This window comes from Ursus maritimus, unplaced genomic scaffold, assembly GCF_017311325.1.
Source record: "Ursus maritimus isolate PB19 unplaced genomic scaffold, ASM1731132v1 scaffold_13, whole genome shotgun sequence".
In the NCBI taxonomy this organism is placed as follows: domain Eukaryota; kingdom Metazoa; phylum Chordata; class Mammalia; order Carnivora; family Ursidae; genus Ursus; species Ursus maritimus.
This window is the reverse complement of record NW_024423675.1, coordinates 42,431,457-42,445,195: the sequence shown is the minus strand read 5'-3', so window position 1 is coordinate 42,445,195 and position 13,739 is coordinate 42,431,457. Positions and strand designations below refer to the sequence as shown.

Below are 13,739 nucleotides of genomic sequence, written 5' to 3'. Positions count from 1 at the left end.
TTACCACGCACCCTTTTGCAAAATGCCATAGATCTCTCCATGGCATGCTTATGCTTCGGCGTCACTAGTTCTAGGCCTCCTCCAGTCCAACCACTTGTCTATCCCATGATGTTGCGGTTTGCCCGGCCCGCAGGGAGGCGGTTGCGGGGATGGAACAGAAGCTGCGTTTTGACAGGAGGATCTGGGAAGCAAGCGCCCTGCAGGTAAGCATTTGAAACATCCAAGTCGTTTTCTGATTTGTATAGGAAATTCCCCTTGATCTTTCAGCACTGAACCAATACTAATCTGACTTCTGTCCTACAACAAATAAATTCCAGAAGAAAGGAAACAAAGGTGAGAGAATGAGCAGTAGGGGCCCCTCCAGGCTTCAGGCCATGCTACCCTGGAAGAAAACCGCTGTTCTTTCCCGCTCAGCTGTGCAAATAGAAAGCAAGCCTTGGCTTTACTGTGAATTTCTAAATATCATCATAACATTATTTATTTAAACATAGTTATTTTGGTATCTATTTGTTATAAAGAAAACACACACACCACACACATATAGAGATATGTGTATACATATCTATAATATATGTGACTATATACACAAACTCAAAAAAGAGGATAGAAAGCAGGCCATCAGTGGACAAGAAATGCCATCAATTTCTTAAAGAGAATAGCAGTTAGGAGAGTGAGGTAGTGAGTTGAAATGGGGTCCCCCAAAAGATATGTCCATGTCCTAATCCCCCAGAACCTGTAAATGTCACCTTATTTGGAAAAGGGTATTTGCATGTAATTAAGGATTGTGTATGTTTAAAACAACAGAACATCACAAGATGAGGAGATCATCCCTGATTTTCTAGGTAAGTCCTAAACCCAATGACCTTGTAAGAGGGATATTACACAGACAGAAGAGAAGATAACCCTGTAAGACAGAAGCAGAGACTAGAATGATGTGGTTACAAGCCAAGGAATGCCAACGGCCACCCATAGCTGGACACGGCAAGGAACAGATTCTCTCCAGAACCTCTGGAGGGAGTGTGGCCCTGCCAACACCTTGATTTTTGAGTTCTGGCCTCTAGAACTGTGAGATAAATTCCTTTTGTTTTAAGCTATCAAGTGTGTGTAAATTTGTTATAATAGTTACAAGAAATTAATGCAAGTGGTTTCTAAAGAAGCTGGGAAAATTGGCCTTGCAGAAATGCAGAGAAGCTCAGAAAACACTAATTGGAAGCAAGGAATGGACTATGGAGTGAAATGGGGAATTAACTGAAAGTGAGTGAAAGTTATAATTGTCCCTCAGACTACTTCCTCATCCTAACAAGCAGAATACCCAGCAGCCAGGTATTTACCACCCTAGCAATAAATAAATAAATAAATAAATAAATAAATAATAAAAAGAGAGAGAGAGAAAGAGAGATTCTTCTCTATAGAAACTTCGTCTAGAGAAGCAGGGCAGCTGCTGTTCCCCAAACACCCTTAAAAAAGTCAATTAGCTGGCAAGCCCAAGCCCACAACCATGGAGCTCTCAATCTTTTCATTGCTTTATTTTTAAATGAATAACCATTAAGGAAGGAACCCAAAATAAAGAGAGGCCAGAGATAAACAGGCAATGGTTGGAGAGGGTAGGGGAATCCAGAAAAAGTTGAAATAATTCAAAGAACAGGAGAGAAGCAAGAAAGAGAAGTCAGTCTATTTATTGAATAGACTCAGAGATATATGCCAGTGATTAATTTAGTGCCTCCCAGCTCCAAACTCATCCCTCTCTTGCCTCGGGATACTGGTAATGGGCTGTGCAGTCAACATTTGGGCTTGGCTTGCTGACTGGATGTAGGTTCGGCCAATCGAGGACACTGAGGAGGCACAAGGAGGTCAATAGGAGACAAGGTACTTTTTGTTCTGGTGTTCTTTTTCCTTCAGGGTCCAGCAGAGGTCCTGCCTTTGTTTACCTTAGCAGCAGGGCTGGGTGCTTTGGTGGCAACCATGCCCACTCTTCAGTGTCTGAATCTCCCTGCTCAGGGCCACTTCTCCAGATGTTCCAGGTTTCTTCCTTATTCACTTTTCCCTCAACCTTGGGAGTAGTAGCTGTTCTCTGCAGTTACTACTTCTCTATACCTTAGAGTTCTCTTTCATTTCTTTTAATAAATACATCCTTTTCTCAGTTCACATTTGTGGAATTGTATACAATTTCTGGACATGAGAGACTCCATTTTGAAGTTCCACTTTTCTTTCTAACTAGTGAACTTTTGAACCAAGCTGTATGTGGTTATTGTTATACAAGCAGTTGCTCATAAAATCCAACAGAACAACTAGCACTTGAACCATAAAACTGTTGATACGAACTTTATGAGGACAGAAAAGTTAGCTAATACATACCAGAAATAGTTTTGTGTGATAGCACCAATAAAATAATCAGATAGTAATCAAAAGTGGTTCAATCGGTCAGCACCAAATTAGCAGGGGTTTTGGGTTTTTTCTTAACTCTTCTTTATCTAAATCATGTAATCACCTCTCCCTTCCTTCTCATAAACCTTCTCTGCATATGAGCCAGACACTTTTCTGGTTACTCCAGAATCTGTGCTCTGCAAATTGCAATTCTGAGACCCCAAAAAGGCCTTTGTTCTTTTTCAGTTTGCCTCCTTTTCTCTATTGACGCAATGTACTTGGTTCACAATTATTTTCTCTATGCAGATTATTGGTGTGGTAATTTTTGTCCCCTACCAGACCCTAACACAATAGTCAATAAGAGTTTGAATCTTTAAAATCCTGTAAAACTTAACACTAGAGATTAGGTAAAACTCTCAGATTGCTAAAGTAAAAATTTGCTTAGAAGACCAAACTGAGAAAAATCTCCCAGAAAATAGAACTAGTTAAAAGATGGAAAATTGGAGGTGAGATTGAGGTGTGGAAAGGGCAGAAAGGGAAAGAAGTGTAAGGTTGCCAATATCTTAATCTTAAAAAGTGAAATGACCAGGGGAGGCTGGGTGGCGCAGTTGTTAAGCGTCTGCCTTCAGCACAGGGTGTGATCCCAGCGTTATGGGATCGAGCCCCACATCAGGCTCCTCCGCTATGAGCCTGCTTCTTCCTCTCCCACTCCCCCTGCTTGTGTTCCCTCTCTCGCTGACTATCTCTATCTGTGTTAAAAAAATAAATAAAATCTTAAAAAAAAAAAAAAGTGAAGTGACCAGAGATGATATATAATTGACCAAAAACAAAGAGGTAAGTATAATATTTAAACTTATTAAATAATAAGTAAGCTTATTATTTAAACTAAACTATTAAACAAAGATAACCAAGACAGAAATTAAATATAGTAATAGTAACACTTGGTTAGTGCTTTTAGTGTATTGACCCATTTATCCTCATAATAATCCTATGAGGAATGAACTATTATTATCCCCATTTTATAGATGAGGAAGAGGGTTCAGAGAGACTGTCACTTGCCTAAGGTCACACAGCTGGTAAATGGCAGAAATGGGATTCCAGAGTGCATGCTCTTATCCATTGTACTCTATTCCCCCTGCATGATTTTATTGGGAAGAGATGGGTAAGGAATGTAGACAGTGATGCAAATGACTTAATTCATCTTTTGGCAGTAGAAAAAGGCAATTCTTAAAACTGATGAATTAAGCAATAGTGTTAAGAGATAGAGAGGTAAACACCAGAAGAAACAAACACAGAAACTGTTGAAAGGGATTTACAATAGTCCTCCCTTACCCATGGGGAATATGTTCCACGACCCTTAGGGAATGCCTGAAACTGCAGAGAGTACCAAACCCAATATATACTGTTTTTTTTCCTATATGTGTACACCTATGAAAATGTTTAGGTTATAAATTAGGCACACTGAGAGATTAACAATAACCAATAAAATAGAAATTTTTTTACACTGTAAAATTACACTGTAATGAAAGTTATGTGAATGTGGTCTCTCTCTCAAAATATCTATTGTACTGTACTCAGCCCTTTTGTGATAATGTGAGATGATAAAATGCTTATGTGCACAGATGATGTGAGGCGAATGACACAAACATTGCAATGTAGAGTTAGGCTACTATTGACCTTCTTTCTGCTGATTTGTCATAAAGAGGATCATCTGCTTTCAAAGCCCGGGTGCCTACGGATAAATGAAACCCTGAATAACAAAACTGGGGAGTAGGGAGAATTGCTGTACTCTTAGGACCAGCACTTTGAGAAGGAAGTGGTGAACCACAGATTTGTCATTTTCCCTCATAAGTATCTTTCCGTATTATTAACATCTTACTTTAATAATAATTTATTCTAAACATTTTAAAAGACATAAAATTACAAATTATCTCAGGTATGGAGAGAAAAAAATGGGATCATGAAGCTAAATTATACACACAAATTATGTATTTTCTAATTTGACGTGCAAATTATATAAAGATACTCTTAAATGTGAAAAGTCCCTTCTCGCTTGTGGTGGAGATATCTAACCTGAGTTCCTCAGAGAAGGAGGCCTGGTAATTACTCACAACAGGTTTTGGGAAGCCTCTATTTTCACACTTTGTAAGAGAGATGAAGCTAGTTCTCAATCTTATAAACAGCTATCATTTGAATGATAAGATGAAAATTTAAGCATTAATAGGCACAAAAGACAACGCAGAAAAGGAAATGAATGTCCGAATGAACGTACCTTTTGTCCAACCACAGGACCTCACGTCATAGACAAAGGATGAGCTGTCTAGAGAGTGGTCTCCAGGGAGTGGATTCTTGGAAGTGTTGCTAGATAGACTCTGGTGGTACAAGCAACATTCTGTACTGTATTTATTAATCTAGAAACTACATTTTTCAGCCCTGGTGTCAAATATATCTCAAGCTATTATAAATTCAAAGTAGTATATTAAGCATCAGTAAATTAAATGCTTTGGATAATAAATGGGTACATAATAAGATGTAATAAGGCCATACCTTTAAACTGGGATCTTTCGGGCACTGGTAATGACAAATGTTGTTTTGCTGCCATCTAGTGTTCATTGCTTTAGAGACCTAAATTGACCATAGGCTGAATTTTTTCTTTCCCTGTCTCTGAAAGAGTTCCTGTTTTTCATGGGGCTTTCTGAGACCTAAATTAAAACACTTTTCCTAACAAAACAAATATTCATATATACACAACAAATCTATAAATAGCCTTATACTTTGTAGGAAGTTCCATGAATTCGATGTAACCCACATCTATGGGTTTGTCAAGTTTTCTTAGCAAATCACTTCACAGAAAGTTTATAAGGAAGGCTCATTATTTCAGTAAGTCATCTGCTAAATTTGAATGGCAGTCACTATTACAAGGCAATTACTATTAACTCATAAATACCCCTGCAATATGTATTAAGAGTTGAGAGAAAAAAGAAATTCTTTTTATCCAATATGTCAAAGAGATAACACTGCAGGGGGAAAAAATTCTGAAAATCAGCTAGAAATGCCAACTAAATTGTATCTTTGAGTTCTCATAAAAGTAAAGGAAGTTCCCAGGGGGTCAAGAGGAAAAGAAAAATGAAACAGGAATAGTAACCAGCGACTACTTAGTGGCGATCCTACACTAGAAGTATTTGCTGATTCCCTAAATGTAGTCCTGGAATGGAAGGACTTCCCAAAACATAAGATATGAGGACTTGTTCTGTGTGGGAATTAAGACCTTTGCATAAAACTGGGACCCTCAAGAGACTATACCAGCAAAGGGAGACAAGGAGGCTTGAATGTCTGAGCTATAGTTCGAGTAGAAAAAAAATTTACCCTCTGAATTATAAACATAGCCTCTTTTATGTAGGATTTAAGTTCAAATCAGTATTAACCTGATAAGTTGTATATGGGGTATAAGAAAATGAGACAAGTCAAAGACTACTCAAGACTACTCCAAAAAATGGAGTTGCCATTATACAAAATGGAGAAAGCTTCAAGGGAGGGGTTGGTCTTCAAGTGGGGAATTAGGAGTTTAGTAAGTCTGAGATGTGTATTTGACATATAAGTGGAGGTATCTAAGTATGCAGTTGGGTGTATGAGTCTGAAGTTCAGGAGTGAAGAATGGGCTTCTTTCAGTGGAGATACCTCTGGGAGTAGTCTGTATGACCATGGGACCATAGAGACTGAAAGAGATCAACAAGTGAGTAAGTGTAGACAGAGAAGAAGTCCAGAGGTTAGCTCTGGGATATTCCAATATGAAGAGATCAAGGAAATAAACAAAAATTAGCAAAAGAGACCCAGAAGGAGGAAAAGCAGGAAAACATGCAATCACCAGTTAGCAAATAGAGAGAAATGAATGAATTCAAAATAACACCAAAATTATATAAAATACTGAGGAACAAATTTAGAGAAAATATGAGAGAATTTTATGAAAGCTCTCTGAATTAAAAAACCATCATATTTGGTATTTTTATTATAATTGATAAAGAAACTCTGGAATAAAAATGATATAGCATGAAGCCACTAAAATGAATGTAATAGATGCATATTACTTATATAATATAATTTTATATTACATATAAAAAACCTTCTAGGATGGCAATACATGATAAAGACTAAGACAAAGCAGCAGGAAAAAAATCTATAGTATGAAGTTGTCTTTTTAAATTTAGTATATTCAGTATAGATATGAAGGAAAGCTTGGAGTAATGTATAAAAGACTCTTACCAGTGATCAACATATGGCAGAGTTTCAGTTTCTACAGTATAAATGTCTGGATGATTGATTGAATTTTTACTACGAGCACATACGAACATTCTTTTTTCTAAGATTTTTTATTATTTATTTATTTGAGAGAGTGTGAGTGAGTGAGTGAGAGAGAGGGAAAGTGCACAAGCGGGGTGGGAGGGGGCAGAGGAAGAGGCAAAAGCAGACTCCCCACTGAGCAGGACCCTGATCATGACCTGAGCTGAAGGCAGCAGATGCTTAACCGACTGAGCCACGCAGGTGCTCCTACATATTAGCATTATTAAGAAGCTTAACATTTATTTTTGAGATTTATTTATTTTAGAGGGAGAGCACGTGTGTGCACATGTGAGTGGGGGAGGGGTAGAGGGAGAGAATCCTCAAGCCAACTTCCCGCTGAGCAGGGCTCCATCTCATCCCAGGACCCGTTAGATCATAAGATCATGACCTGAGCCAAAACCAAGAGTAAGGCGCTTAACCCACTGAGCCACCTAGGCTCCTGAACAAGTATATGAAGTTTATATGGCATATATAATAGCATGGAAATGAAAGTATAACATAATGTTAATTCAAGGAAGTAGAAATAAATATCTTACATACGATATGAGCAAAATTGAAATACTCATAGAAAACAGACTGAAAGCAAAATTGCTTTAAAAAGCTAATTGAGATTCTCTTTAGGAAGTAGTACTGAATGATTTTTCCTTTTTCCTGCTGTTCTATGTCTTTCAAATTCTCTATAGTATGAGTTTCCCTACTTTTGTTTTGCCTGCTTATTACAAAAATTTCCAAACACACGAAGAAAAAGTATAATAAAATACCAGGTACCTATTAGCCAGCTTCAATGACCATCAATATTTAGGTATATATGTGTTATCTTCCCTCACATGGTGTTTTCTTTTTTTTAATTTTATCTTCTGGACTATTTAAAAGCAAATTTCAGACATCATGTCATCATATTCTATGGACTTAAGAAAGGCTTATTCTTACATAATCACAATGCCATTATTTCCTTTATACAGAAAGAAATAAAAATTCCTTTAATATCTAATACTGAACCCATACTGAAAAATCTCTGATTGTCTGAAACATCTTTATACAGTCAGTTTGTTCTGAATGAAAATCCAAACAGTTCCAATCTTTGCATTCTGTTGTACGACTAGCACAATACCAACAGTGTTACAGGCTAAATTTTGGTGCCCCAAAATGCATATGTTGAAGTCCTAACCTCTCACACTTCAGAAGGTGACTATATTTGGACATAAGGTTTTTAAAGAGGTAATTACATTGAAATTAGGTCATTAGGCTGGTCCTTAATCCAATATAACTGATGTCCTTCTAAGAAGAGAAGATTAGGACTCAGGTACAGTGAGAAGACTACGTGCAAACACAAGGACAAGGCAGCCATCTATAAGCCAAGGAGAGAGGTCTCAGAAGAAACTAACCCTGTCAACATCTTGATCTTGGACTTCTAATCTCCAGAATTGTGAGAAAATATATTTCTGTTGTTTAAGTCAACCTATCGTACTTCATATGGCAGACCTAGCAATGTAATACAAACAGTAAAGCCAACATCTGTTTTGATTTGTTAACGTACATTTTTACCGGGGCATAAATACTTTATCTATCAACCATACTTATGTTTTATTCAATAAATTCGCTATTTTTTATTTAATAAATATTTTGAATACCCTAAATTGATTTCATGAATGGTTGGCCAATTTTGTTATTACTACCACTACTACTCTTAATTGCTTGCCTCTCCAAGTACCACTAAAGTGATCTCACTCTTGTACTCTGAGCTAATGAGAAGGAAAGCAGCATATCTACTTTCTCCAGTTTGAACGGGGCTCACTTATACGTTTGCTACATATTCAACTGACTACTAGATATATTCCACTGAAACTATCTTTCCTCTGTACCTGCTCTTCCTACCTTTCTACTGTTAATTAATTAGCCATTTTCCATCCCGTTACCTAAGCCAGAAATCTCAGTACCTTTAAAACGTTTCTTTGTTATTTTAAGATACTTTTAAACTTACAGAAAAAAAAATTGTAAGGATAGTACAAAGATCTTCTACCTTTGCCCAGATTCTGCTATTGTTGACATATTACATTTGCTTTATCATTCTCTCTATATACATATTAATATTTTACTTATTTATGTTATTTATATATACTTTTTTCTGAACCATTTGAGTAAGTTGCAGATATGAAGCTTCATTATCTTTAAATAATTCAGTGTGTATTTTCTAGAAACAAAGGTAACTCCTATATTACCAGACCATAGTCATCAAACTCGGGAAATTCACTGTTAAAATACTGCCTAGTCCACAGATCCAATTCAAATTTTGTCAGTTGTCCCAATAATATCCTTTACAGAAAAAGGATCTGATGCAGAGGCATATGTTCCATTTAGTTGCATGTCTCTTTAGTCTCCTACAACCTGAAGAAGTTCCTTAATTTTTCCTTTGCCTTTCATGACCCTGACAAACTTTTGAAGAGTAAAGGTTTATGATTTTGTAAAATGTCCTTAATTTGAGGTTGTCTGATCCTTCCTCATGATTAGATTCTTGCTTATGCATTTTTGGCAGGAGTATCACAAAAATGTGTTCTAATTGGCTCTTACCAGGTGGCATACAATGCTGATTTGTCCTGTTACTGGGGATGGTAACTTTGCTCACCAGTGCCAGATTTCTACACTGTCAAGTTTCTGTTTTTCCCTTTGTAATTAGTATTTGGCCAGGAGATACTTTGAGACTATACTGTTCCTCTTAAAATTCTCACCGTCTAGTTTTAGCATACATTGATGATTCTTGGCTGAATCGATTTTTACTATAATAGCTGCAAAAAGGTGATATTTCTATCTATACCATTCCTTCTACATATATTAGTTAGCAATCTAATAGAAGGAAGAGTGTTTCTTTATGCCCATTTAGAAAACATTCATGTATTTATTTCAGTATAGACTCAAGTATTCCTATTTTATTCAGCAGATCATAATCTATTAACGTTATTATACTGGTGCTCAGACTGACCAAGATGTGGCTAATGGAGGCTCCTTCAAGCTGGTTTCTGTGTCCCTTTCTTATGTTCCATCATTCTGTAAAAAGTTCTTTAGTTTCTGGTGCAAAAAGGTTTTTCAGGTTCATGTACTTCCCCTGCTCCTGTTCTGAATCAGTCATTTCCCCAAAAGGCTCTAGTTCCTTTTAGTAGAAAATGGTTTTTAGAAACCAAGATCTAGGCACTACCTGCTCATTGCTCCTTACATCTCTTTAGCAGAGCGCATTATGGGAAAACAAAATAGATGGATTAAAAGTATAGACAACATTTGGGTTGAGACATGGAGGTGTAGGAGTTTACAAGAAGAGATTTTTCAGAGAGAGGAGATTATGTACAAGAAAGGGGACATGAGAGGGTCTGGATTGTTTTGCATGGTACACATAATTCAGTATTGCTGAAGCATAACATTGAAAGGAGGCAATGAGGGAAGAAACTAGTCAGGCAGATGGAGAGTCTTATTCCCAGGCAAAGTACCTAAATTTTCTCTTACAGATAATCCTTTGAAGAATTTTCAGGAGAGTGGCATTATCAGATTTACATTTTTAATGAGGTCATTCTGGTAGCAGTATGGAGGATGGCATTCTGGAATCAAAACTGGAGTCAGGGGACTGGTAAAGAGGCCAACATCTCAAGTAATAGAAGTACTGAACGCTGGCATGAGGCAGCCAGAGTCAAAACGGATAGGCTATATACTGGGGATGTTAAAAGAGTAGAATGTACATAATTTGGTGTAAGAGGCATATAGGATGCTCTACAGGTATTTACAACACTGGGAGGATGGTGGTGGCTTAAACCAAATAGAAATCCAGGAACGGGAGTAGGTTCTAGGTGGAAAGTTGAACAGTTCGGTTTAAGATGCTTTGGATTGGTAATATTTCTCCCTGAATTCTCATAGGATTTAGAGAAAGAAAATGAAATGTTTTCTAAAGTGTGGTGATGCTATTATAAATAGTAACGCTCTCACTTTGCAAACTAAGCAACAGGTTATAGTGTAGTGTATGACTACAACTGCAGGAAATTCAAGAGTTGGGGAGGGACGGGTCTAGTATTTTTCCATCTCTGGTGACTCAGAGCTAAAAATGGCGCCTGTAGCAGAAATTAGAAAGTGGGAGGGGGCACTGGGTGTAGAAAAAGGTGAGGGTTTTCTTTTTGTTCTGCTTTAAACACATAGCTAGATAACTCAGCGCCACATGAATTATGAACGTTTTTTTCCCTTAAGGTTTGGTCTGTAGTACAACTGTATTCTCCACGTTTAAAAGGATATTTCATTTTGTGGGCGCGATCGCTTGGGCGGTGACGTGTCTGCTGCTTTGCCTCATTCAGGCTTCTCGGCCTCGGCGGGTTCCACGACTGCCTCCCTGTCTCTCTCCGCCCCCTCTCGTTTTTTTGTTTTTTTTGTTTTTTTTTTTTTTTCTTTTTTACCAGTGCTGGCTACAGTTCTGAGTGACAGAACGCTTTTAGGGGGGTGACGACCATCTAGATGGGCTCAGACCCTACGCGTCTGCAGGGCTTCTTCGCGCTTGGGAGCAAGAGATTCTTTCTCCGGAGGGCCGCGGCCTCGCGCTTTCTACACGGGCACGACGAGTCCCGCGCGCGGCCGCCGGAGCGCGCGCCCGGCCCTAGTCTGAAGGCCCGCGGGCGAGGCGCGCGCACCACCTCCGCAGGCACCGCACTGCTGCAGCTCGGGGCCCACGCGTAGGTGGCGCGGGGGCGGGGCCGCGGCCGCGGATGGGCGCCGACGCTGGGCAGCGGACCAGGCCAGGAGCTCGGGCCGCATCGGTTGTCGTGGGAACGGCGGCGTAGGCAGGCACTGACGTCAGCGGGCGGCGCGCTGCCCGCACTGCGGCACCGGTCGGTTCTCAGAGCCGGAGTGGCCGGCGGCTAGGGTGGCTAGGCGGGTGTCTGGTCCCGCCCCGCCCGGCGCGGGGAGCCCTTGCGCATAGCCTCAGCGTCGGTTCCGGCGGGACGGACTGTTGGCCGCTCTGGACTCTGTTCTCCGTGAGTACGCTGCAGGCCTGCTGGTGGCGGGAGCCCCAGCTGGGCGCTTGGCCTGCCCCGGCCCTCTCAGAGGGGGCGGCGGCTTGGGGGACAGCTCGGGTCCGCGCGGGCGGGGGCCGCGGGCCGCGCTGCGCCACCACAGGCCGACCCGCCGAGTGCCGCGGAGCGGTGGGATGTAGTTTTTAATGAATACCTCTAAGTTCTTTCCCGCTCCCTTCCCTGGGTTCCCGTCTCGTTGAGTGCTCGGCGCGGTGTCCAGATCCACCGTGGAGGGAATGCAATCTTTGTCTTTCCCACTCCGGATTCTGGCTTAAAAGCGTTTAGATCAGACACGCACTAAGTACGTTTATTTCCTTTTAGGGTGTCATCTTGGTGCTCAATCTCGAACGTGTAAATGCCTTCTTAATTACATCCGAGAAAAGGTGATCAATGTGTTAACGTTTATAAGGGTCGTTTCTATATGTATGTATACAAATAGGAAAAAAATACACTGTGTGCTATATTTCAGCATTACTGTGAAAACATATTCACTGAAGTGTATAGGTTTTGCTATATTTCAGCATTACTGTGAAAACATATTCACTGAAGTGTATAGGTTTTGCTTTTTTGAGAAAAGGATGGCTACAATTTTTTCACCTGTTGCATTAACTATTGCTGTTACTGCTTGGAGTTTCAGGGAAAAGATTGCTCCTTGTGAGAACTCTGGGAAATTTCTAAAAATATTTGAAAAATCCAAATACCAAATGTTCTTTAAAACCATATTTAGAATCTTGTTTATTTACGGAGAGTATCTTGATTATCAATTGAATTATGTATACAGGTTTTTTGTTAGTTTCTTTTTTTCCTCTCCTATAAAATTCTCCCCTTGACCTTTAGACACTTATTGGCCGAAAATCAGATATTTAGAGACAAAGAAAAATGAGATGAAACGTAGTACACTTAATTTTCCTATTTAGTATTTTTTAGCAGTTCCTATTAAAGGGTTTGTGAGGGAGAATCTTTAAAATAGTGGTATATAGGAGGCTCAGGGGTGTCATTTTAAGTTTGACCTTATTTTTGCCAGTGATGTTACTAATCAAATATTAGTCATTAATTCTATAATGTATTTGCTATGGGACACATTAATGTTTAGAAATTATTATTTCTGTAACATACTTGCTATATTAAGATTAAGTAGTATTAGTGTTTATTCAACTGTGCATTGAACTACTGTAATAGTAAATAATATGAATACGCAATTCACTTGATGTATTTTATTTATTGCACAATTACTTATTTTTAGTACTATAGTAATAGACATAAAGTAGTTTTATTGAGCACCTACAAAGTGCCAGCCACTGTGCTGATCACTTTGCTTTCAGTATTTCCTTTTCTTCTTACAATAAAGTAGGTACCGTTTTAATTTCCTGGGTGATAGAATGTTTTACCAGGGTGAAAATAAAGGACTGAGGTAGAGAGGGAGGTATGAAGCTCAAGCCATTGTGGAAGCACAGAGAAGTATTTAACTGCCCCTTGAGGTTAGAGTGCTCCCAGAGAAGATACCGTCTGCATTTAGCGTTGAAGGATAGCTAGGAGTTTGTTGGAGTGACAGAAGAAGGGCATTTCTCAGGTGAGAGAGGTGTGTATGTTTAATGGTATAAAGGCAAGAAGGCATTTGGCACAATTGAAGGCCTGTAAGTAGTTGAGGTTAGAATTTAGAATGTGTGTGGAAATGTGGCTGGAGGAGGAGTCATTTCCTAAGTGGCCTTGAACCCCAATGGTAAGGACTTCCTATTTTTTCCAGTGGGTGATTGAGATCTAGTGAAGAGATTTAAACAGAGAAATGATACCATCTCATTTGTATTTTAGGAAATTTCTTCTGCTTGCAATGAAGAGGATGATTTATTTTTTAAAAGGATACGGTGATAAAAGCATGGAAACAATCTTAAAAAAAGTAAAATCTTTCCATAGTCTTTTTATCCCTCAAGGCTGCTGCATCATGTCACTGCCTTTGAGGGTGGGGGAAGACAGTTGGAAGCAGAATTGTAGAAAGAATGA

General features: G+C 39.1%; 1 protein-coding gene across 8 annotated transcripts in view; it reads left to right on the top strand.

Annotated features, from left to right (window-relative positions):
* Positions 1-10,006: 10,006 nt before the first annotated feature.
* The window catches only part of AHI1 (Abelson helper integration site 1), a 210,232-nt gene continuing 206,499 nt past the window's right edge, over positions 10,007-13,739 (top strand). For 3 of the 8 annotated variants that reach the window (XM_040627827.1, XM_040627825.1, XM_040627822.1), the window contains exons 1-2: positions 10,008-11,702; positions 12,063-12,124. The gene's annotated coding sequence lies outside the window, so the exon portion shown is untranslated. Of the gene's footprint in view, positions 11,703-12,062; positions 12,125-13,550; positions 13,636-13,739 lie in introns of all 8 variants that reach the window. The other 5 variants (XR_005834379.1, XR_005834378.1, XM_040627824.1 and 2 more) reach the window with 4 other exon arrangements.